The sequence below is a fragment of the Macrobrachium rosenbergii genome, chromosome 55, assembly GCF_040412425.1.
Source record: "Macrobrachium rosenbergii isolate ZJJX-2024 chromosome 55, ASM4041242v1, whole genome shotgun sequence".
Taxonomy (NCBI): domain Eukaryota; kingdom Metazoa; phylum Arthropoda; class Malacostraca; order Decapoda; family Palaemonidae; genus Macrobrachium; species Macrobrachium rosenbergii.
Window position 1 is genome coordinate 51886104 of NC_089795.1, and position 24841 is coordinate 51910944.

General features: G+C 35.7%; 1 pseudogene; it reads left to right on the plus strand.

Moving 5' to 3' along the window:
• The first annotated feature begins 196 nt into the window (after window positions 1–196).
• LOC136835811 (excitatory amino acid transporter-like) lies at window positions 197–23660 on the plus strand (annotated as a pseudogene).
• The last annotated feature ends 1181 nt before the right edge of the window (window positions 23661–24841 follow it).

Consider the following 24841-nt stretch of genomic DNA (forward strand, 5'->3'; position numbering starts at 1 on the left):
AGTTATCATACAAGAACATCAGTGTTTTCTTAAAATCTGATCACTTGCTAGGGACCTTCAGCTGGAAAATTCGATAACCTTTGAGGATTATCTCTCATTATCAACTCCAGTGTCTCTCCCTCCCTACCTCTCTCTCTCTCTCTCTCTCTCTCTCTGTTTTTAATGTCAGTGGTCAGTAGCTTTCAAGGTGTTGTAAAGAAAGGATAGAGCAAGTCCTGTGTCTCTTGGAAATTGTGTTTTTTAGGAAAGCGCGGTTCGATATTGTCATTTCTGGGCCATTTGTTGGTTTTGCGGTAATTCACGTGTGCATTTTGCAAAACACTGAATATCAGTGAATTACAACTGCGTTTAATGTCTCATAGAATAACTTTGGCTAGAAATAATGTTAATAGCTCGCACTTAAGGCAGTGCTTTATAAATGCACTCTGGCACTTCTTCGTAAGGTGACAAATCCACTATTTCTGTTAGAAATATAAAGTTCTATTCAAGGTGACGAAATGGATAATGTGAACCGTAGACACTCGTCCCTTCTTCGCGAAGGGTACGAGGCCCTTGGAGAAGACGACACTGCCTCTGAGACCAAGAACCTACAGAAGGGGAACGAAGAGATGGAAGAGGCAGCAGACCAGATCGAAATGACGGTTCACGACCTCAAGAAGGACGCTGCGATGGAGGCCGAAATCGAAGAGCGGCCGAGCGAGCGCTTGCGATTCACCGAAATGACGAACTACGGGGCTTTTGCGCCCATCAGGTCGCGGGGATCAATCCTGCGGAAAGCCCATCACAAGTGCATAACCGTGGACGAGTCTTCTGGTTCCCAAGAGCGGAGACATCACCGAGACTCGACCACCAGCTTCGGTCCGTACCCGAGCGAGTTTTCCTTCCTCCGTAAGAAGGACTCCGCGGGTTCCTTCACGCCGGTGACGACGAGTCAGGATCGCCACTCGAAGAAGTACAGGAGGAAACAGTCGGTGCTGAGCATCACCGTGTCGCAGGGATCCGAGACCGGAGGCATGAGGAGCTTTACCGAGTTCGAGGACCCGCCCACGCCTCCGACGCCCCGACGGAAGAGGGGCGACTCCGTCTGTAGTACCGGGTCGGTCGGCGGGCCACTCCTGAAGCCCTCCATCATGGCCACGGGGGAGATGTTTTCGGAGTGCCAGAAGCGGAAGCAGTGGCTCATGGCCATCCACGCCTCTCACCCCGACGAGGTCGTGCCCATGCTGAAGAAACCGGTGCTTTTCGTTGACGAAGGGGGTCACCTAACGAAGGAGGCGGTAAATGTCTGGCTTGTTATTACTGACTGACGGCTTGGAAAATTGAGGTTGAATTGAATGGTCCTTAAATTAATTTCAGTTTTATTTCATTTCGATATATGCTAAGTAAAAGAAATGCAAAATAATCATGCTGACGATGATAACAAATATACAAAATATACAACTATATTCTGTATAGATTGTTCGGTTTGTACAAAAGCCTCCATCTACTGTAAGCCCCCTAAGGTTCAACAACAAAATGTGTAATATTTTTCTTAATGCATCCTGCTATTTCCAATCTTTTTTTTATTTTTAATTTCCCTTTGAAGATTAAATGCCTGATTCCCTGGTTTATTCAACATGCGTCACATTTAGTCCTGATTTCTTGAAAAGTACTTTCCATCGGACATTAAAGAAAGTAATTGCATCAAGAACCATTTGGAATATACCTCCAAGAACCATTTTGAAGAATTATTAGACACTTTATTATTATTATTATTATTATTATTATTATTATTATTATTATTAAAATACTCATAGTAATAGAGTTTAAAATGGAGAAACAAACTACAAGTTATATATGGGTACATATTCAAATATATGTGTACCCATACGTAATTGTGGATTTGTTTCTCCATTACTATTATTATTATTGTTATTATTATTATTATTATTATTATTATTATTATTATTATTATTATTATTATTATTATTATTATTATTATTGATGTTGGATGAAGATGAAGGAAATGAAAATGCAAATTCATAATATAAATAAGGAAGATAAATAGACCAAGGGAAAAATGCGATTATGTTCTAATAATGAAGAGCTACAAAAATCACACTAATCAGTAGACATTGTAAACAAATGACTCAGAGCCTAAATCAAAGTGAAAATGCAATTCATGCAACAAAAATATCAGGGAGATGGCTTAACAATTCCTGTAATTTGATATTCAGAGGATTATGACTCATATCCATAACTAGCTCTGACAGCAATTATTTTGTCTGTATGAAAAACAACGCCTGACAACTACAAAGGTTTTCAGAGAGGATCTTACAAGGTGTCTGACAACCTGACCTCATGTTAGGTTTCACATTCAACAAGAACCTGGTAGACTGTTACGATACAATAGGAACTCAGAGAACTGGCTTACAAGTAAGGGAATCTTACAGCAAGCTGACCCAGTAAGTGTCTCAAAGTCCTTCAAAGAAGGCTCGTAATTCTGATACAAATGTAAAAGCACGTTAACAGAAGAAGATTTTAGCCCTGTAAAAACATATATTCTTAAACACTCAATGAAACTATGAAAGCCTAAATCATGTAGTGAAATCCTACCATGCAACAAAAACATCAGATTCTTTAAACTGGGTCATTTAATACACAGACGGATTTATATATATATATAGTATATACAGCAATATATTATATATATATATATATACGTCTGACAACTACAAAGGTTGTCAGTGTGTCTTGTGTGTATATATATATATATATATATATAGAATTTAGAAGTTATATATATGAACCTTAGGAGAACGTATATATATATATAATGAATCTTTACAACAAGCTGACCCAGTATATATATATATATATATATATATATATATATATATATATATAAACCCTATATATATATATATATATATATGATATGTGTGTGTGTGTGTGAAATATATATATAATATATATTATATAAAGCTTATAAAACAGGTCAAGAAGGAGTTGATATAATTTTACGAGTTGCAGAATTGTTAAGAATTAGTTGATAAACTTAAAATGTACATTGCAGCTTTTTCAGTATAATCTTTTTGAATGTGATATCACACCAATTGTTGATATTTCCTGATAATGCATGAAAACCCTCTGCATCATGATAAGTTGTCAGGAGATTCTGACTTGAATCAAAATATTAGCAAAATAAAGTGATATTAGGATGAACATGTATACATCTGATCCATCCATGTACCCACGAAGCAGAAGCGATTAAACCAAAGATTATTAACATAAATGCTATCAGCCTAGGATACAACAAACATCAGCAATGGCTGCTACTGGGCCATGGCTTTAGACCTCAAAGAAACGTTCCATGCACCGATGGACATACAAATATTTGATAAATACAACGAAGAAGATACAGATAATGAAAGAAAACTGGATATAAAATTATTAGGATCATGGACAGACAGATAATACTAAATGGTGTGTATTTTTAATATTGCCTAGAATGTAATGAAGCATTGCTGTAGGGTACACCTCAGATACCTTTAAATCAACTGAAGCTCGGGTTGAAAATGAAGTCTATTATTTTCACTTTTCGTTCAGTCGAACACTTATGAGTATAAAGATGCCATGGAACCGTACTTTATTGCTTCAGATGTCATTTTGGTCCTTCCAGAATCATTACTCAATGTTGTTGAGTCACTGGACTGGTTATCAATAAAATATACACGAAAGTCTTATCAAAATCTCTTTGGCTCAAATCATTTTTCGAATTTAATGGAAACGTAAGACACAAAAATAATATTATGAAATTTTGAGTGCTCTCAGATTTTACTAAGCATCAGTACCAGTGGGAAACAGCCTCGACTGACCTGTACTAAACACCAATAACCCTAATATAATCATAGCTTTAAAAGACTTATCTAAGTTTTATTCCTCTTCACGACAGTCTGCAGGTTAATGCAACCCCTTATGTATACAGATATTTATTGCCACCTTTTTGTTTAGCTGCCTTGTCACATAAAGAAAACTTTTCCACTTTGGTCAGTTGTTTATCAGGTGAAAAAAGATCTGGGGCTCAAAAAACATTCTGACTTTAGTCACTTGTTTATAAGGAGACTCGAAGATCTGAGACTAATATAAACATTCTCACTTTGGTCACTTGTTTATCAGGTGACCAAAGATCTGAGACTCAGAAAAATATTCTAACTTAGATCATTTGTTTATCAAGTGACGAAAGATCTGAGACTCAGAACAATATTCTAACTTAGATCACTTGTTTATCAAGTGACGCAAAGATCTGAGACTCAGAGAAACATTCTCACTCTGGTCTCTTGTCTATCAGGTGACCAAAGATCTGAGACACAGAACAATATTCTAACTTAGATCACTGTTTATCAAGTACAAAGACTGAGACTCAAAGAAACATTTCACTCACACTTGTTTATCAGGTGACCAAAAGATCTGAGGCTCAGAAAATATTCTAACTGATCACTGTTTATTAGGTGACCAAAGATCTGAGATCAAAGAAAATAGTTCAACTCTGGCCACTTGTTTAATACGTCAAAAAGATCTGAGACTCAAGGAAACATTCTCATTCTGGTCACTTGTTTATCAGGTGGCCAAAGATCTGAGACTTGGAAAAATAGTTTAACTTAGATCACTTGTTTATCAAGTCACCAAAGATCTGAGACTCAGAGAAACATTCTCACTCTGGTCACTTGTTTATCAAGTGACCAAAGATCTGAGACTCAGAGAAACATTCTCACTCTGGTCACTTGTTTATCAAGTGACCAAAGATCTGAGACTCAGAAAACATTCTCTCTTTGGTCACTTGCTCATCAGGTTACCAGAGATCTGTGACTCAGAAAACACTCTCTCTTTGGTCACTTGTTTTATCAAGTCACCAAAATCTTAAAACTCAGAGATTAGCTGGTAATGCTATTTATCTGAATTACTTCCTACACCCTCCCTTTCTCCTTTAGGTGGTATCATGGGTCAAAGAAAACCTTCTGCTCGTCCTGACGATCCAGAATACACATCTTTGGTGGCCTTTGGGGGCATGGGCCAGTAGATCGAGACACGGAGCAAACCACGTTTGCTGGTATCCTTCCCAGGAGAGATTAAACCCCAGAGATTGCTAAAGATGCTCATCTGAATTACTCTTATCATCTCCTTTCTCATCACAGGTCAGAGAGAGTGAGAGGAGAGAAAGAGACCTTCTGAGAGAGAGAGAGACGAGAGAGAGAGCGTCATGAGGGTGTAGACGAACTGCCAGAATTTAAAAAGTCCACTTGAGAGAGAGACCAGAGAGAGAGAGAGAGAGAGAGAGAGAGAGAGAGAGAGAGATGAGGATGCTAAATGAATGATTATCTTTAAGTCGTCTTCTGAGAGAGAGAGAGAGAGAGAGAGAGAGATAGAGAGAGAGGAGAGATAGAGAGAGAGATTATTTGCAATGAACTGAGTCATTTAAGTCCCCTTGAGAGAGAGAGAGAGAGAGAGAGAGAGAGAGAGAGAGAGAGAGAGAGAGAGATGAGCTTGTGTAAATGAACTGATCATTTTAAGTCCCCATTGAGAGAGAGAGAGAGAGAGAGAGAGAGAGAGAGAGAGAGAGAGAGAGAGAGAGAGAGAGAGATGATTGACTGTAAATGAACTGATCACTTTTGAAGTCCCCCTTGAAAGAGAGAGAGAGAGAGAGAGAGAGAGAGAGAGAGAGAGAGAGAGAGAGAGAGAGAGAGAGAGAGAGAGAGAGAGAGAGAGTAAATGAATTGATAGTTTTTACAAAAATTCCCTTTGAGAGAAAGAGAGTGAGAGAGATGTGTGGGTATAAGTGAATTGATAATTTTGAAGTCCTCATTGAGAGAGAGAGAGAGAGAGAGAGAGAGAGAGAGAGAGAGAGAGAGAGAGAGAGAGAGATGATTGGGTGTAAATGAACTGATAGTTTTTGAAAAGTCCCCTTTGAGAGAGAGAGAGAGAGAGAGAGAGAGAGAGAGAGAGAGAGAGAGGAGTGGGAGGAGGAACTGAGTTTTTTAGAGAGAGAGAGAGAGAGAGAGAGAGAGAGAGAGAGAGAGAGAGAGAGAGAGAGAGAGAGAGATGAATGGGTGTAAATAAATTTAGTTTCTAAAGTGTCTCTTCTTGTCATTTCTGGTGTAATGAAATTAGTCTTGTTATTTCAATGTTCTGTAATTCAACTGAAGCTGTATTTATGTTAAATGTTACAGTGAATGAGCCACCTTACCGTTATATTTCCATTCTTCCTGTCACTGGAGTTAATTCTAGTATGTTTTATGTAACTACGATAAAAGTTTTTTATGCTGTCTTCGATATCAAACCTCCAGATGAAGTATTAAAGTTGTCTTTATTTTCTTTAGCTTTAATTTGTTTCCATCTAGAATGTCTAAATTTTCCTGTTGTCTACTTTTTACCTATCATATTTTCACAGGGCTCTTATTTATTTTCTTTCCTTCGTTTTCCTCGTCTTTGTACTCCAACCAGCTTCACATAATTCATTTGATTTTAACAGCTTTAAGCTTCAAGTCCCAAAAATGAATCTGTCTTCGCTTTATCTCTAGTGCATCACTCATTTGCATTGCAATTCTACCCTAACTCAATAAAAATCTCCTTGCTTTGCTCATTTTCATTTCCCTTCCTCTTCTGTTACATCATCTCGAACATTAACGTTTCTCTAACAGATCAGTTATCTGTATTATAATCTTATCCTAACTCCTTTGTCATTAACTTATAATATAATCCCTCATTCTCTTACATTCGGACCCCCCAAAATGAACCTATCTTTGATTTTTTTTTCAATTTCGGTTATCTGTCAAATCATAACTCCTTTCCTTAACACGAAATCTTCCCAACTTACTCGTTTTCATTTTCCTTCCCTCTCTTGTCAAATGAACATCATCTAAGATTTTTTTCTCCCAAAACATAGTTTTGAATACACCAGTTATCTGTATCATAATTTCACTTAACATCTTTGCCATTAACAAAAGGAAATCCTTCTTAACTTACTCCGTTTTCAATTTCCTTCCTCTCTTGTAAAACATCTCGAACATCATCCCACATTCTCTCACATTCGGCCTCCCAAAAGGTATCTCTATCTTTGATTTTTTCTAGCGCATCATTTATCTGTATTATAATTCTACCTTAACTCCTTTGCCATTAACTAATCGAAATCCTCCTTAGCTTATTCGTTGACATTTTCCTTCCTCTCCTGCCAAATCACCTCGAACATCATCCCTCATTCTCTCACACCAACTGACACCCAACTCTCCTCATTCCCAAACTGCCTCGATCTCACCCGCTCCAAACAACCAGGTGTCGCTCAGTTGGACGCGTCAGCCTCGGGTCAGATGGGATCGTGGGCCTTGGCCTACTACTTCGGCACGACAATATGCGCTGCCATCACGGGAATCCTGAGCGTCGTGTCCATCCACCCGGGCCACCTTCTTCTGCAAGGGAGCGTCGTAGACAATCGTTTCAGAGTAGGGAGCGACAAACTCACGACCATGGATGCGTTTCTAGACATCATTAGGTACACGAGGTCGCGAGTGGCGACGTGAGGTTTAGGCAGGGTTTTTTGCGACGGCTTGCTTTACGGCTGTTTTGTAGGTCAGGGTCGCATGTTAGATATAAAGAGATACAGAGTGGATGCATCATTTTTCTTTATAGGATTCTAGATAATTGTTACATTGCTCACGGTTGTTGCTCGATCTTGAATTTCTCTTAAGCCATTTGAGTTGTATTTGAGGTATAGAGTGGATGCATCATTCTTTTCTATAGGAATTCTAGATAACTTAAAAATAGACATCTCTTAGCCTCTGATATACAGGGAATCTCTTCACTTACCCCTCGTTTGGACTGAATGCTTTGGACTGGACAGAGTCTCTAAAAAGTGAGAGGAAATCTTGAATTTAAAAGATCGTTGCGGCTATTCCGTATTATTTAATTAGAATTTTCATTTTAATTTCCCTTATACGTTCCTGGAATAACATTCTACTTTGGATACAAGGTATCGTGGGCCGCTAATACCGATTACGAATGCAGAATTGCAATGTATTGCAATGACTGCAATACAGACATTGTAAGCAATGCAGAATTTGCTTACAAGTAAATACCGTCCAGTCCTTGTAACGTGGCTATTAACACTACTAGTATCACTTTCCTTATCACTATTATCATTAGTATCATTACTGGAATATCATCTAGGTAATAAAATAACATAGTTATCTAAAACTGATTTGCGGTCCACCATCCATTCGAAAAGGATAAAGAGATACCAAGAATTTCAAGGAAGGTTAGATTATATGCTACAGGACAGATGAATTGTCACCCAGGAAATCTTGGAACTTTGTGCCACAGACATCCCTTGAAAAAGAAATCAGATGACTATTTAAGCGTTGGGCAGTATATATATATATATATATATATATATATGAGTCAATATTTAATTTAGATGAGTGCTTGAGGTGCAGGGATAGGTCAGGGAGACTTTAATACAGAAAAAGAGACATAAACTGAGGTGCAGGGACGTTTAGGTCAGAGAGTTTAAACAGAAAGGACATAACAAAAGGAAGTAGTTTAATATGTTATTTTATGGTCTATTATCTGCAACATATATGAAACATATCTTGGAACTGAATTGATATTAAAGGGACAGATTATCCAAAGTGGGTATATTATATATGAAAGTTATTGTTAAATATATATATAAATATATATATATAGATATATATATATATATATATATATATATATATATATATATATATATATATATGTATATATATATATATATATATATATATATATATATATATATATATATATATACATATATACATATATATATCCTGGAAATCACTATATACTGAGAGCTATATTTAATTTTATACATATATTTATTTGGGTAACATACCAAGTCTGTGTTCTGTTCTCCCCTACGTTCCAAATTCATGTTGCATGTTACATTGTGATATCAGAACGTGTATCATACCAAATGTAGCAACTGTAGCCTCGGGGTTTCATATTTGTGTAATTTTCTGTATGTGTGTGAATGTTTTGTAACGGATTATTCTCCACTACATCCGTGAAAATGGTAATTATTTACATGAAATGTGTACATAAATTCGTTGTTAATTACTTATTTCCTGAGGAAATTACAGTTCATTACTTCGCCTAGGAAGAAACAATATCACAAGGAATGCATAAATTAGCGATCATCAAAACGTTCATAGAGACAGTGTAGTCCAGTAATTGTTTTAAAATCAGTTTCACCAGAACTAAAAGTTGCAAAATTATTCAGAGCTAAGTTTCAAGGCATTGAATATTCTTCATCTACAATAACCATGAAAAAAATCCATACATAGCTGACACGACGTATATACTTTTAAGCTTAAGGACAGACGTTTAAGTAAATTCATTAATCGGTTTATACAAGAGATGTCACACTTACATCACAAGAATTCATTCTTTATGTTTACCAAGCATTTCCGAAAGCTATCACGAAACCATAACAGTTTCTGTAATTACGCATTTGTAAAAACAAACTTCAATAAATAAGTTTTCCTGCATTTGAAAATACAAAGCATGTGCATGTTTTGTCTGTTCATGTATCAGATGGAATGTCTGACTCGTGTTAAAAATATAATCATGTTTTCTTTCCAGATATTATGAATATCTGACTAACTATTCTGTTTTGATGTTTGAAGAATAATTTGAAGAGTACATTACGGTACAGACAGACAGACAGATAGATAAATATATAGATAGGCAGATAGAGAGACAGATAGTATCTCTGAACGGATCTAATGAGATATTCATTTCTTGACTCTCAAATTAAGATTTTGGTGAATAAAATTTTTATAAATAACTCAACTCTTGGTATTCCATTTAAAGAAGAAAGTTTTACAGAGAATGTCCCTGTTCTTAAAAAAAAAAAACATTCTAATTTTTACCCAGTAATCTTGAAAGTAAGGCAAATCCCTATTTGGTTAAATCGTTGCAAAATGATACAGTAAATGATTCCCAAATTTCAAACTATACTATAACTACGGTTCAGCCACTACCAGGCATGTCCACCTCTGATAATTAAATGGAATATTGATACCAAATTAATAAAATAATGCGGTTCCTCTCAAAAGCAGAGGGAATAATTCTTTCAAGAACAAAAATTTATTACTTAATGTATATATTTCCCAATGTGATTCAAGAATTGTTTGTCGATGATACACCAAAAAATCGGATATTTTATGTAACACCGAATCTATTTACCCTCCAAATTAATCACTTTCTTCACTGGCTGCAAATTCAGTTTCTGTAAATGAATATCTCTTCTAGCTTCTTATATTTCTCGATAGGAATGCTTCATTTTACCAATAACCATCTGATATGATGTGAATCATGCCTTCAAAAGGACATATCTTCCTCCGGTCATCCGCAGCAATCCTTCTTCCTTCCATAATTTCCTTCCGTAAACATGACCAGCCTCTGCCCCCCAGGACTCTCCTGCTTGGACACGGGCTCTTCCGGCAAGATGGGCAGCTGTGCCCTCGGTTACTACTTCTCAACGACCATCCTGGCAGCGTGCTTGGGCATCACGATGGTCACCACCATCCACCCCGGGGATCCTTCCATCCTTGTAGGAGGCGCGCAGCCTTCCAAGGGCACCACGGAGGAACCTCAGATCCTAGACGCCCTGCTGGATATTGTTAGGTAGCTCTCTCCGAAGGATTCGAGTCCCAATTCCGTGGTCTTGGCTGCTGCTGTTTTAACTGTCCGATGGCTCGTGGCTGGGAGCCAAGCTACGCCTCCTGCTCAGAGGATAAAGAGCCAATCCAATCGATTCATTTGTTGTTTTTGGTCCGATGTATAATTTCCACTTAGCCCCCCTTCTCCCCGACCCCGCCTCTCTCTCTCTCTCTCTTTTCCGTTTTATTGATTGGGTGGCAGCGTGGTAGCCTTCAGTGTTGGCTTCATAAATGAGCGTTCTTGAGCTGTTGCTTTATAACTGGTGTTCTGTATGTATACATGTATAGTGAAACTGGCGTTTATGTATCTATTCGTGATGTCTACATATACATACCCATATTGCTTTCTATTTCAGGTACAACGGTTCGCCGAGATTTTCGCCAACCTTGACACGAAAAATGATAAAAAATAATTTTATTGATTTAAATTTTTAATGAGACAGGTTTCCTCGTCAAAATTTCTTTACTCATGAAACGAAAGCGAAATAAAATTAAATCATGCCAAACTTGTAGGCCGCTTATAATATTGGCCTTCGTGATTTCGTATGATTTCCTGCTGCTTTTTCCTACTGCTTTCCCCCGTTTCTCGAAGACACTGAGTAAACAGTGATAAACAAGGGGCCGAATAATCGTCTAGTATTCAAAACAAATTTGATATGAAAATATGAATTCATTCAATTCACCACCCACGGTCGAAACCAGCCATCAATTTGTCTGAAGGAACAAACAATAGAAATGTGTTCATAAATGCCGGTACGAGCGAGCGCATTTATTTTTGGATCATTTATATTTTTATGTTATTATATATATATATATATATATATATATATATATATATATATATATACAGTATATGTATATATATATATATATAGAGTATTAGTTATTAAGTATATATATATATATATATATATATATATATATATATATATATATATATATATATATGTTATCACACGACTTAGACGGAGATATACATGAGCCAAGTTGATCTATAAACTCCTGTACTTGTCTCCTCGGAACGTACGAGGGGAGAGACTTAATCCCTCTTGCCCTCACTTGACACAGTGAATACTACAATCAGAACCCATCTCCGGGGGAGAGAATCGGATCCCTTTTTACGACCGTTGCAAAACATTTGTTTGTAGAAAGTCAGTTCTGCCAAGATATTTGTTACCGAGGGTCACAATTTTCGCTGGAAGTCTTTCTTCTTCTTTCGTCTTTCTTTCTTTTAAATCTTCAGCTGAAAACCCTTACGGACAGAATCAACCGACTACAACACCCAAGAAAGCTCCAAAGGGAAATCAGCCTGCAGAACGAGAAACAAGTGATGGGAAAAGATGATAAATACATAAATAAGAGGGAACAGAAAGTAAAACCTATACACTTGAATCTGGAGACGTCAACAGAGAGCAGGAATGAATTTTCTCCTTGCTTAAACATTTGAAGATTCCACAACTGCACTAGGCACACTATTCCACATGTTAGTTTTAGCCAAGAAAATATTCCTGGTAAACTGAGTAGTATTAAACCTGATACTGGAAAACGATACACTGTTTGTGAACAAAAGCAGCTAGGTCAGGTAAGGAAGAGTGCATCTTCTTCTGGGCGGAGATACTATAGTGATAAAACGGTAACTATAACATCATAACTATTGCTCTTCGTGTTTACTCCACTGTGTGACCCCGTTATGGCCATTCTTTTGAATACAATAGAATATAGAATTTAGGCCAACGGTCAAGCGCTGGAACCTGTGAGGTCATTCAGCGCTGAAAAACAAATTGACACTGAAAAGGTCTGAAAGGTGTAACAGGAGGAAAACTCGCAGTTGCACTATGAATCAATTATTAGAAGGTGGAAAGGTAAGATGGAAGAGAAAATGAGCAGAGGGACAGTAAAGGGAATGAAAGGGATTGCAGCTAGGGGCCGAAGGGTAGCTGTAAAGGACCTTTTAGCAATGCCTACCGTGCACCGAATGAGGTGCACTAACGGCACTAATCCCCTATTAGGGCCATTCCTTTGGTTTGTAAGAATCATCTACTGATGCTACCCCTCCCACATGAGGTTTGGGGGTCATCCAGTAAACTAGCCTCCTCTAAAGAGGAAAAATTCATACTGAAATTCAAATTCAAAATTCGTTTTTCACGCTGCAAGAGATGATCAGAAATCAAGATGATTCTGAGAAAATCATCCCAGCTTTCAGCTTCAGAGAAGATCGTCCCAGTTATTAGTCTATTTTTGCAAAGTTCTAGGAACAATTGCGTGAATAAATGAGAAGTGAATATCATCCAAATTAACTAGGGAAAAGTTTCAGTAACTTTACATGCTGCGATATGAAGACCGAAACGTAAATGTGGCAAGTACTTATGTCAACAGTAATATTGTGCAAGCAAAAATCTCTATGGTTACTCGACGTATTATTTGAGTCGTATTATGAATAAAAATTATACAATGTATTGAACACTTCGTCTGCATTAATGGACATCAAAAATGTCTGTAAACTTACGAAAACTGTTTGCAAAAGACGTCAAGACTGAAAAATTCTTCTGTATCACATCAATGTAAAACAATTCTAAACAGTCAAGAGACACTGGCTGAATTGAATCGAATTATTCTCTAGAGTTTCTCCAAAACATACCACCAGAATTCCTTGCCAACAAAGTGACCCTATTCCAGCTTCCCGTAAGTTTCACAAAACTAAAATTCAATGACTTCTTTCACGTCTGTTTATAATGTTTGTTCACCTTTCTGAGCCTTATTCTTTTGCATGAGATCTAAAAGATATTCAGCCTTGAATGTTACCTATGGTTATCTTGCTGCCTTTTTGAACTGTTCAGTGTTGCCTGACCGTGGTGCTTGAGAAAAATGAGCTTTGTTGTTTGTGATGTATCGCATTTTTTACTGAATTTCCACAGATTTTTAAAGCCTTGATAATTTTAATTAAAATCAAAGCAAGGATCTGATTTGTAATGTTTCGTTTTGTTTCTAAACAGATGATACGCAATGTAAGTTATGTAACTTGCATATATCTATATGTTATACTTGAATTTATCAGAGACTGAAATCTTGATACCACGAAACAAATGAAAATTATTTTAATAACTGTATATATATATATATATATATCTATATATATATATTCATCTATATATATATATATATATATATATATATATATATATAATGAGTATATATATATATATATATATATATATATTATATATATTCATACATATACAGTATGTATATAAAAGTATACATACCTATATATATATATATATATATATATATATATATATATATATATATATATATATATATAATTTTATTAATTCATAAAATTCTTTTCAGAAACATGTTCCTGACAACCTTGTCATGGCAAGCTTTTCGTCGACAAAAACCGTCTATAAAAAGGTGGGTGGATTGACTTCTTTTTAATTTCACCATCCTGATTAACATCCTTAATTATTTCTTATTCCTGCTGTCCCCTAAATCCTTCATGAAGATGTTTGCTCCACTTGTATTTTTTAAAAATTATTTTCACTAGATGTGTTTCTTATCAGTTATGTATCTTAATTATTTTCCTTTGTTTGTTTCACAAAAAATAAGGTAAAGTTTACATATATAGATAGAGAGAGAGACTAAGGAAGGAAATTCCCTTCCTATATCTCACTTATATATATATATATATATATATATATATATATATATAGATAGAGAGAGATTGAGTCAACTGAAATTCGAAACCAAGCCAGGACCTCCACTCCCTTATTTTTCACCTGTAATGTGTGATTGAATCATGTATAATCATATATATATATATATATATATATATATATATATATATATATATATATATATATATATAATAGGAGCCCATAAAAATGCCAAATTGTAGAAAGTTAATGCTATATTTCAGAGAACAACTGTCTCCCTCTTCAGGCCGGTATGGAATGAGGATAGGTTACAGAAAAGCAGTATTTATACTCAAGAGATCCAGAGGTCAGCTGTTACATCACTCCAGTTGACAATTTCTCCTTAATCTTGTTAATCACAGGTTGGAGGAATATTTTATCTATAACATCTGAGTCCCAAGCTCCTTTTGAGAGGTTCATCGTATTTCTTTGTTGATTCTACCCTCTGGCTTTTGAACCGACAATTGCTTCTATAAATTATAAGTGACAAATTACAGCTATTCAGGATTATGGTTATTTATGTGATTCGAATAAATATTTTTTCTCAAAACTGCAGAACATCCTGTATTGGTACTTTTGAGAGAAAATTGGCCCTGTATTGGTGACATACTGGCTTGTTAAAGACTGAGATATTGCCAGAATCTTCGAAGATGTTATTCAAATCAGGTAAAACAGAGATAAAGGTTCAGATATCTGTGTTTGTCGGCAGACAAAAGATAATCAAAGACATGATTAACATACAGTGATGAAACATATCAATAACAGAAATTCTACATTGGCCAATTTGGATTCAAGAGATTCATTCTATACCAAAATATGTAAAATGGAGAGATATTTGCCTTCACAAACAGAAACAGCTCCAGTTTAACAGAAGATTCGTTGGAACATTATGCGAGTCATATTAGAACATGCAATGCAAAGTGGTGATTTACATCAAGACAACAGTGGCTAGGGAGAAACATAATAATAAATGCAGAGAAAGAAAAACCTTGATGATATTGATCTAACACACAGAACACATGCTTGTGATTCTCCCCAAGACGTGTGTGTAACGCTGATTGTTTGGAAGAGAGACGATAATCCAGAAAACATTTAGTTGATGGGGCTAGGGGCGGTAGAATGTGGGCAATTTGAACGATGATCCCTTCGTTGCCCGAGGGCTGAAGGAAGCGGTTGATCCTGGTAGCCAGCTCGAGAGGGGCGGCAGGTTGAAGGATGATGCTCAGCATGCACGAAAAAGGTTTCCTGGAGGAGGCATCCAGGGCTTGAGTGGGTCATCTCGGAGACTGAGAACTCACTGGCGGGACAGGCAGCCAAAACGGTGGGTCGTCATCTTGGGTCGGCCGATCCTTGTCACCTGGGTTCAGTGTAAGGACTGGGATATGAGACATATGGATTGGTTGTTCCACTGGATAAATACAGAATCTTCAAAGATGTTATTATATGAAAACATACAACAGGTAAACAGAGATTTCAGACATCTGTGTTTGTCGGCAGACAAACATGGCAATTAGACATGATTTTAGATGAAACATACATCAATGGAGGCCAGGAAATTTCTATATGGTCAATTGTTGAGATTGACAGATTAATGCCAGTAGCATAATTATGTAAAAATGGAGTGATAAAGCTTCACAAACAGAAACACACGACTTGATGATTTGAACATTATGAGTATTATTGATTAGAATGCTTGCATGGCAATGCAAGTAGTGGTGAAATACATCAAGACAACAGTGGCTAAGGAGAAACAACGGAAATATTGTATGGTTGAAACAGTGTTCCCAGAGAAAGAAAACGAGAGCAGTCTGGTCCTGTCCACTTTGATGATGACGATTGACTAACACACGAACACACACGTGTTTGGAAGAGATGGATTCAGATCATTTCCCACTAGTCTTAGATAAAATAATAAAGTCAGTTAATGTGTATCAAATAACATCTTTTCATTTTGGGGAGTCTCATAAAAAAAATTTGGGTGCAGAGAGCCCTTAACTGTTTTAGCCCAACATATTTTGAAAAAATAAAACAATAAAAACCTAAAGACATGCTGTGGATGAGATATGTGATGATATCCTAACATTTTGGGGATTATAGGTGGGGGAAGACAAAATTAAATTTTTAATGCCCAGCATCAAATTTAAAGTTGAATGGGAACAGACAACAAAATTCCTTTTCTTGATGTTTTAAATTTGCATGACAGAATACAAATTTACCATATATATAGAAACCAACATTTTCACTTCATACAATTAGCTAGTTATCATGACCTTAAGATTAACATTTCCTGAAAAGGAAGTTGAACTTAATCCATAAGCAGCTGTCATTTAAAGACACAGTGAGAAAGTGATGCATGCTAAATAATCTTCTAATGGTCCTCAAACAAGACTAGAGAGACCAATAAAATAAAAATCCCACATGACAGGATGAAGTTTTACAGACACTTCTGAAGCCTCTAACCTTTTGTACCCAAATATCAGATTAACATCCAACAAAAGCCAGTCCCACAGAGATTAATACAGACCAATCCTAAGTTTTACAGGTAAATCAATCCCAAAACATTTGGTATGGCCAACAGAGCTCAGCTTATATTTAATCACATAGATAACCATAATCACAGAATAAACTGGAATTTGTCACATATAAATTTATAGCAGCAATTGTCGGTTCAAAAGCCAGATGGTGGATCAGCATTGATTAGCCAAAGAAATATGATGAACCTCTCAAAAGGAGCTTGGGACTCAGATATTACAGATAAAATCTTCCTTCAACCTGTGATTAAGAAGATTAAGGAGAAATTGTCAACTGGTGTGAATAACAGCTGACCTCTTGATCTCTTGGTATAAATACCACTTTTCTGTAACTCTTATCTCATTCCTTACCTGCCTGAAGGAAGAGAGACAAATGTTCTCTGAAATATAGCATTAACTTTCTACATTTTGGCATTTTTATGGGCTCCTTATATTAGATGGAATTCTGTTTAACATGAAATATTTACACATAAATCATAATATAAATATATATACATATATATGTATATATATTTTATATATATATATATATATATATATATATATATATATATATACTCAGTATGTTTGCCTTTTTATTATGAAAACTCAATCACTTTTGCTCTTCAAAACATTATCTGCATCTTTTCCCACTCAGGAAACCGTGGTCGTGACAAACGAATGAAACCTTAGAAGTGACTGAATGCCACGCTCCTGAATCGCACTGCAAATGAACGCCTCACCTTCATCGTGGAAGACAAATATGTCGTCACAGGAACTCGATGTGGCATGAACGTAATGGGTGAGTATAAAAGAATAACCAATAAACATCTTTTATGCCTTTTATGTTTTATGGTGTCAAAGTAGGTCTAGTAATGACTGATAAACGTCTTTTATACATAATTTACTTCTTTTAGATCATTAAAATGCCTTTCTAAGTGATAAATTAATGGAGAACAACAGTGATCAATTCTGAGCAACTTTTCAAAACATTTAGTCTCTTACATTTCTCTTACGGCATTAAAATAGGTCTAGTAATGTATGATAAACGTTTTTATATGTATTTTACTTCTTTTACATCACCAAAATGCATCATTTAAGCTTTAAACGAACGGAGAACAACAATGCCCACTGATCTTTTGCACACGAGAGTTATCTGGGCCTTTTCAAAACATTTTGTCTATTTCTTTTACAGAGCTAAAATAGGTCTAGCAATGACTGATAAATGTCTTTTATATGAATTTTACCTCTTTTACATCGTCAAAGCACCTCTCTAAGCAATAAAGTAACGGAGAGCAACCATGTTTAATTCTGTGCAACTGTGTCCAATGATCTTTCGCGTAAGAGTCATCTGGGACCTTTTCAAAACATGAAATTGATTTTCAGGGCTGATTGTCTTCTGCGTTGTGTTCGGGTCTCTGATTGGCCAGATGCAACAAGGAAAACTAATGGTTGATTTCTTTATCATTCTTAATGACGTGGTTATGAAGATGGTCGAACTTATCATGTGGTGAGTTGGTACACTTTTGGAAGCAACCCATTGTGGTTTTGTTTCCATTTCTGTATTTGACTGAGGTTTGTCAGTGTCCTTAGTGAAGAATATGAAGAACAATATCGTTCTTTTAAGATGAGATAAATGAGCACCCTTTTCTTGTAAGAAAACCTTGATCTATTGTTAAATATACACTAAAATCCTTAGGCTTTCCAAGGACTACTGTCCTGGCAAAATTTTTAGTGCATCCTTAACAATATATTCATATCTACACTCTCAAAAGAGGGTATTATTTTATCTCCATTGTCTTTAATGTTCATTGATAACAGTAAATGTAAACTATCAAATTCTGTAATCCACTATAATCTATTAGGAATTTCAATAATTACTGAGAATCTACAAAAAATAATTTCACTCCCTTTGATTTCTAAGCCATATTCACTACTGACAAAGTAAAATAAGTAAATAAGTAAACTTGTAAATATATAAATAAATAAATAAATAAATAATAAGGTTACCTAGCAACAAGAAACAGACCTCATGAAACAACAATACAACATCTCTTTTCCACCTCCTCGCAAACTCTAATAATCATCTGTAAATGGGGAAAAAACTGCATGCACGAATTAGCCCAACACTATAAACACATTCCCCTATTCTCAAGCAGGGTACTCTCACTTTCGGTGAATGCGAGCTTAGGGTGGGGCAGATCATGAGCATCAAGACTCTCAGGAGAAACTGCCCAGATGTAAGTGGCCTGTACACAGATGACGGTCAGTATGTGATCGTTCATTCGCCGCTCATCTTTCTGCCATCGAGAGCATTTTGTTCACCAGAAGAACCCAGCACATTCTTCATGATGGTTCAGGTATGATCACAGCTCCTTGGAACAGGGGTCTGGTGTTAGTGAATCATATTGCTTTTATTATTATTTCATTATTACTGTATTATTGACATATATTCATGTAGAAAAAGGTCTCAAACTGCTAATGATTTTGTGTGTCATGTTTCTATTGAACAGAATGACATTGTATGAAAAGATAGTGGCTAATTTTATTAAAAGGCAAGAATATTCATGTAGAAAGAAGTCTAAAATACTGTTGAATATGTCTGTCATGTTTCTATTGAACAGACTGACAGTGCATGAAAAACTGACAGTTGTAAATTTTATTAAATGACAGGAATATTCATGTACAAAGAGTTCTAAAATACTATTGATCTTATTCGCCATGTCTTCACTGAATACAATGACAATATATGAAAAACAGATATTATAGCAGATGATAATATATAATAAATATAAAAAATAAATACATATTGATAGTTGCTATAAAAACCATCCAGAAAATTATATGCATTTCACAAAAATGTGAGGATTGAAATGATCATGTCATAAACTAATTTTTTGGTTTGTCTGAATTCAATACAGTCTGCGAAGGTCTTAAGTAAAGGCTCTGTTTGTGCATACAGGTACTTTATTTCTTGATGCAAGGGTTATTCTGAATGCATGCAAAGCTTTGTGAATTTGAAACCAGAACACTAGTAGTTCTATCATGGAGGCATATTTTCCTGAAACAAAAAACAAAAAGCTTTCCCTAAAAATAAAATGAGAATCTCATTGAGCTCCTGAAGTATGTAATTACATCTTGTACCATTCAAAGAGAACATATCTGCAGGGAACTAGGCAATTTCTTTTGTCCTTGAAGTGACTTTGATTCAAAGCATAATCCACTCTCTTGGTAAATTATACTGTATATCACTTTAGCACACTTATATTCATTCTATTAGCCAAGAAGAAACATTAATTTCAAGGGAAACCTAAACAATACTGGACTTCTAAGCAAGATTCTCCGGCACTTGTTAGATAAGATGTTTAGGAATACTATAGTTTTGTTAGTCTCAGGTTTTTGAAAAGCTTCTTTACAGCAGAGCATGTGCTTATGCCCTTGAGATCAACACAGTGTAGTGGTTCACAGCAGATATGCAGATTTACACAAAACGTCTGGTTCATAGAGTCTTTAGAAATGACTTCACTTGTCTTTTGGCTAAATACATACACTTTGTAGTACAGTACTGTATATACTGCATAGGCTGTCGAAGAATTGACATAATGTTCTTCACACTTGCTTCTTTAAAATGCCAAGTCTTACCATGATGAACTGTAATTAATACCAATCTCCTAAGTTCTGTTACAAGGTCCAGTAAGGCTGGAGAGTTAAACCTTTACTCAGCTCTCTTGCAAATAGTGCAAGGATTAAGATAAGATAGAAAGTTGCTCCATAATAAAATAGCACATACTGTAATTGGCATAGGAAAATTAGAAACTTGAATATTAAATATGATCTCACATTAGAAATAAACTTTCCAGAATGCTGCAGATTTACTATTTGAATTCAGTTAATCTTTTCTTTAGAACATGTATGTATACATGAAGTAGAATTGTAATGATCACCAATACAGCCCCTTACACAAGTTGCTTTCTGAACTTTATACGTCAAATCTTTGAAAGACATTGTAGCACACCAACCTTTAACTTCTAAGTTACCTTGAGTACAGTAACACACTCTTATTTTATCCTTATTTCCAGTTCTGCGACTCTTCCCATAACATTCCGCTGCTTAGAAGAAAATAATAAGATAGATAAGAGAGTGACCAGGTTTGTACTCCCAGTGGGAGCCACAATCAACATGGATGGAACTGCCCTTTATGAAGCTGTAGGTTCCATCTTCATTGCCCAAATGTATGGTATCCATTTGGGACCTGGAGAGTTAGTAACAGTCAGGTTAGTGTTGGTTTATTCCCTACGCTTAATATACTGTAAATGAGTACATTATTCTTATCATTTATTCTATGTGTTTAGTTGCATTGGTATAGAAAGAAGGAACAGATGTTGTGCATTCATCGGTTTCAAATCTATGCTTGAACAATCTGCTATACTTTGAACACATCACTTAGTTCCTCTCTTTGCTGCATATGTAAATAACTGACACAAATATCAGTCACTAGATAAGGAGGATCTGAGACACTGAAATACAGGTTATAGCCTGATGTTGAATATTTTTGTAATCATTGGAAGTTACTAATACAATTAGCCTATTAGTGCATTCGTCTATTGCTAATGCACTTCAAATCATAAACAAATTCAATCATTCAGATTAAGACAAATTAGCATAAGCTGGAAAAAGTTTGTAGAAATATAATACAAGAGTAAAGCTTTTCCACAACCAAGTGATCTTTGGCCATCACTGGCTGGACATCGGAGGAGTGACCGAATGGATAACATAGGTTGTTTCTTGCAGTCTGACTTCAACCCTAGCCAGTATTGGGGCAGCCAGTATACCCAGTGCTGGACTGGTTACCATGTTGCTTGTCCTCACAGCCCTTGGACTACCGACCGAGAATGCTTCACTTATTTTTGCTGTTGATTGGATCTTGTAAGTATATCATGTAAAGTATGAGAAAAAAGTGCCTGATGTATACAGTTGTAAGGCTTAAGTATCTGATTCTAACATTCTCTTGTGAACAGTCAGGATATTCTGATTATTATATAATTTGCTGTATAAACAACTCAATCATATGTGCAAAGAATGTATCTTGAGCATAGTTTATATGTCCTTCAATGCATTTCTCAATAAAATCCACTAACTGCACAACACATGCACTTCCCTGCAGTTAGTCCTCATACATATTAAAGATATTAAACTCTTTTGCTGAAAGATGATTATTTGTTCGATAACAATCAGATACTGTAAGATTCCCTTTCTACACTTGCATCCCAGAAGCTAGCTAAGTGATGACAATTTCAGTTTGTTTCCTATCAGTGAGAGGCTACTTTTGAGCTAGTGTACTTTACTGTTGATGTCTCTTTCTCTTGTATTAAAACAATTAAATCATCAACTTTTGAACTGCTTGAAATCTTAGGACTTCTAAAAGATAAACTAACAAATAACAATTTTGCAATCGTTACATAGAGGATGGTAATAAATTTATTTACTCTCTCAATATTCTAAGGCAAAGAGTTTTTTAAAAACCCCCATGGCCTTAAATGGATAAATTCGTATTTCCAGGGATCGTGTTCGCACGTCCATCAATGTCTTGGGCGATGCTTTTGGGGCAGGTATTGTAGCTCACTTGTGCCATGAGGAACTTGAACGCATGGGACCTGCACAGCCTTCCATTGAGATGCTGGATCGAGTTGAGTCAGGAATGATCCCCACACACAGTCCGATTGCACCTTCACCGCAACCTACTTTGGCATCGCCTGTTCAGGGACCTCCGAAAGATCTACCACCTGGTTCTGATAAAGGCAATGGCCAGCTTCCATGGGGAGACAACCAGCAGAAAAGCCCAAACTCTGAGACTCAAATTTGAAGTAGAACTTAAGTTGATGTCTCTCTTACTCAGTTTATAGTGTATTAATAAGAATTGTTTATTCCAGTTCAAGAGGTATATCTATGAATGTTATGTTAAATGTTGTCATAGAAAATAATTAGGAGAATTAGATGTGTATCCTCTATGAGTGTGGTGAGAATTTTCCTTTTGAGCTTGTAAGATTACACTCATGCACCCTGAAAAACAAGGCCTTATCCGTTGGAACGTTTTCATAAGTTTATTTGGGTATATTTAGAGGGATTGCTACAGTCTTAGGCAAATGAACTGCCATGCTGATGTTTAGCAAAATCTACTCTGTAATGACATGAACCCTTTGTATGGAACACTGGCAAAATATAGCAACAAAAAATGATAGGATTCTTCCAGTCAATTTCAGTAGACTGACAACGCCTGTATATGTTGTTCCATGACCTTTAAACAAATGCATATATTTTTTTAGTGTAACACTGTGCAGGTTGAATCCTCCCTCTTTATCTATACTGTAGTAGAAATAAATTTTCGCACCAAAACCACGCATCTGATCATTCAGTACATTTTATGATCTAAACTTAAATAGATTTTACTTTGGAATTATAAATGTAGACCAACAGAGCTGTTAAAGTAATTAAAGAGTGAAAACTTTTGCAGTGGATGGGAAAATAATTTTCTTTCTAAAGTACGAAATGTACCTTTGAACAGGGAGAGTTCTCATTGGTTGACTGAAGTGAGGCCAGGTTTGCTGGAAATGTTTGCTGGTTCAGTTGCATCATCTAAAGTAAATGAAATAAACTATATGTTAGACTTCCAGTTTTCATGCTAAAACTACATTTATGAAAAAATATCCTGAAAAGAACCACTTAATCTTTCACCTCCATACCCAAGGAAAAAAAATTTTTGTAATACAATCCTGGAAAAATGACTAGTTAACCTTGCAGTTCTGTAACCAAAAGTATAGAAATTTTTTTTTAACACAGTCCATGAAAAATAACCACTTAACAATATACCTCCCTACCCAAAGAAAAAAAAAACAAGGTCCATGAAAAATAACCACCTAACCTAACTGCCTCCAAAGAAAAAATAAATATTTTTTTAACACAACATTGGGAAAAATAACCACTTAACCTTACACCACCAGTGACCCAAAAAAATAAAATTTTTTAATATGGTCCCAGAAAAAATAACCAATTAATCTATGACATATCCCTACCCCAAGACAAAAAAAATTACTTAACACTGTCCCAAAAAATAACTCTTAACCTTACACCTCCTACCCAAAGAAAAAAAAAATTTTTTAACATGGTTTTTGAAAATAACCTCTTAACCTTACAAACTCCTACTCAAAGAAAAAAAATTTTTGTAACACGGCCCCAGAAAAATAACCTCTTAACATGACACCTACCTACCCAAAGAGGAAAAAAATTTTTTTAACACGGTCCCGGAAAAATAACTGCTTAACCTTACACCTCCCAACCCCCCCCAAAAAAAATTTGAACACAGTCCCAGAAAAATAGCCACTTAACCTTACACCTCCCTAGCCAAAGAAAAAAATTTTTTAACATGGTTCCAGAAAAATAAAGTACTTAACCTTATACCTCCTTACCCAAAAATAAAAATTCTTTTAACAGGGTCCTTATGAAAAATAACCACTTAACCTTATACCTCCCTACCCAAAAGAAAAAAAAAATTTAATAGGGTCCTTGAAAAATAACCACTTAACCTTACATCTTCCTAACCAAAGGAAAATAAATAATTCTTTTAACAGGGTCCCTGAAAAATAACCACTTAGCATTACATCTTCCTACCCAATAAAAAATAAAATTAACACGGTCCTGGAAAAATAACCACTTAATCTTGTGCCTCCCTACCCCATGGAAAAATATTTTTTTTAACAGGGTACCGGAAAAGTAACCACTTAACCTTACACCTCCCTACCCAAAGGAAAAAATTAATTTTTTAACACGTTCCCAGAAATATAACCACTTATCCCTACAGCTTCCTACCCGAAAGAAAAAATTTGTTCAACACGGTACCAGA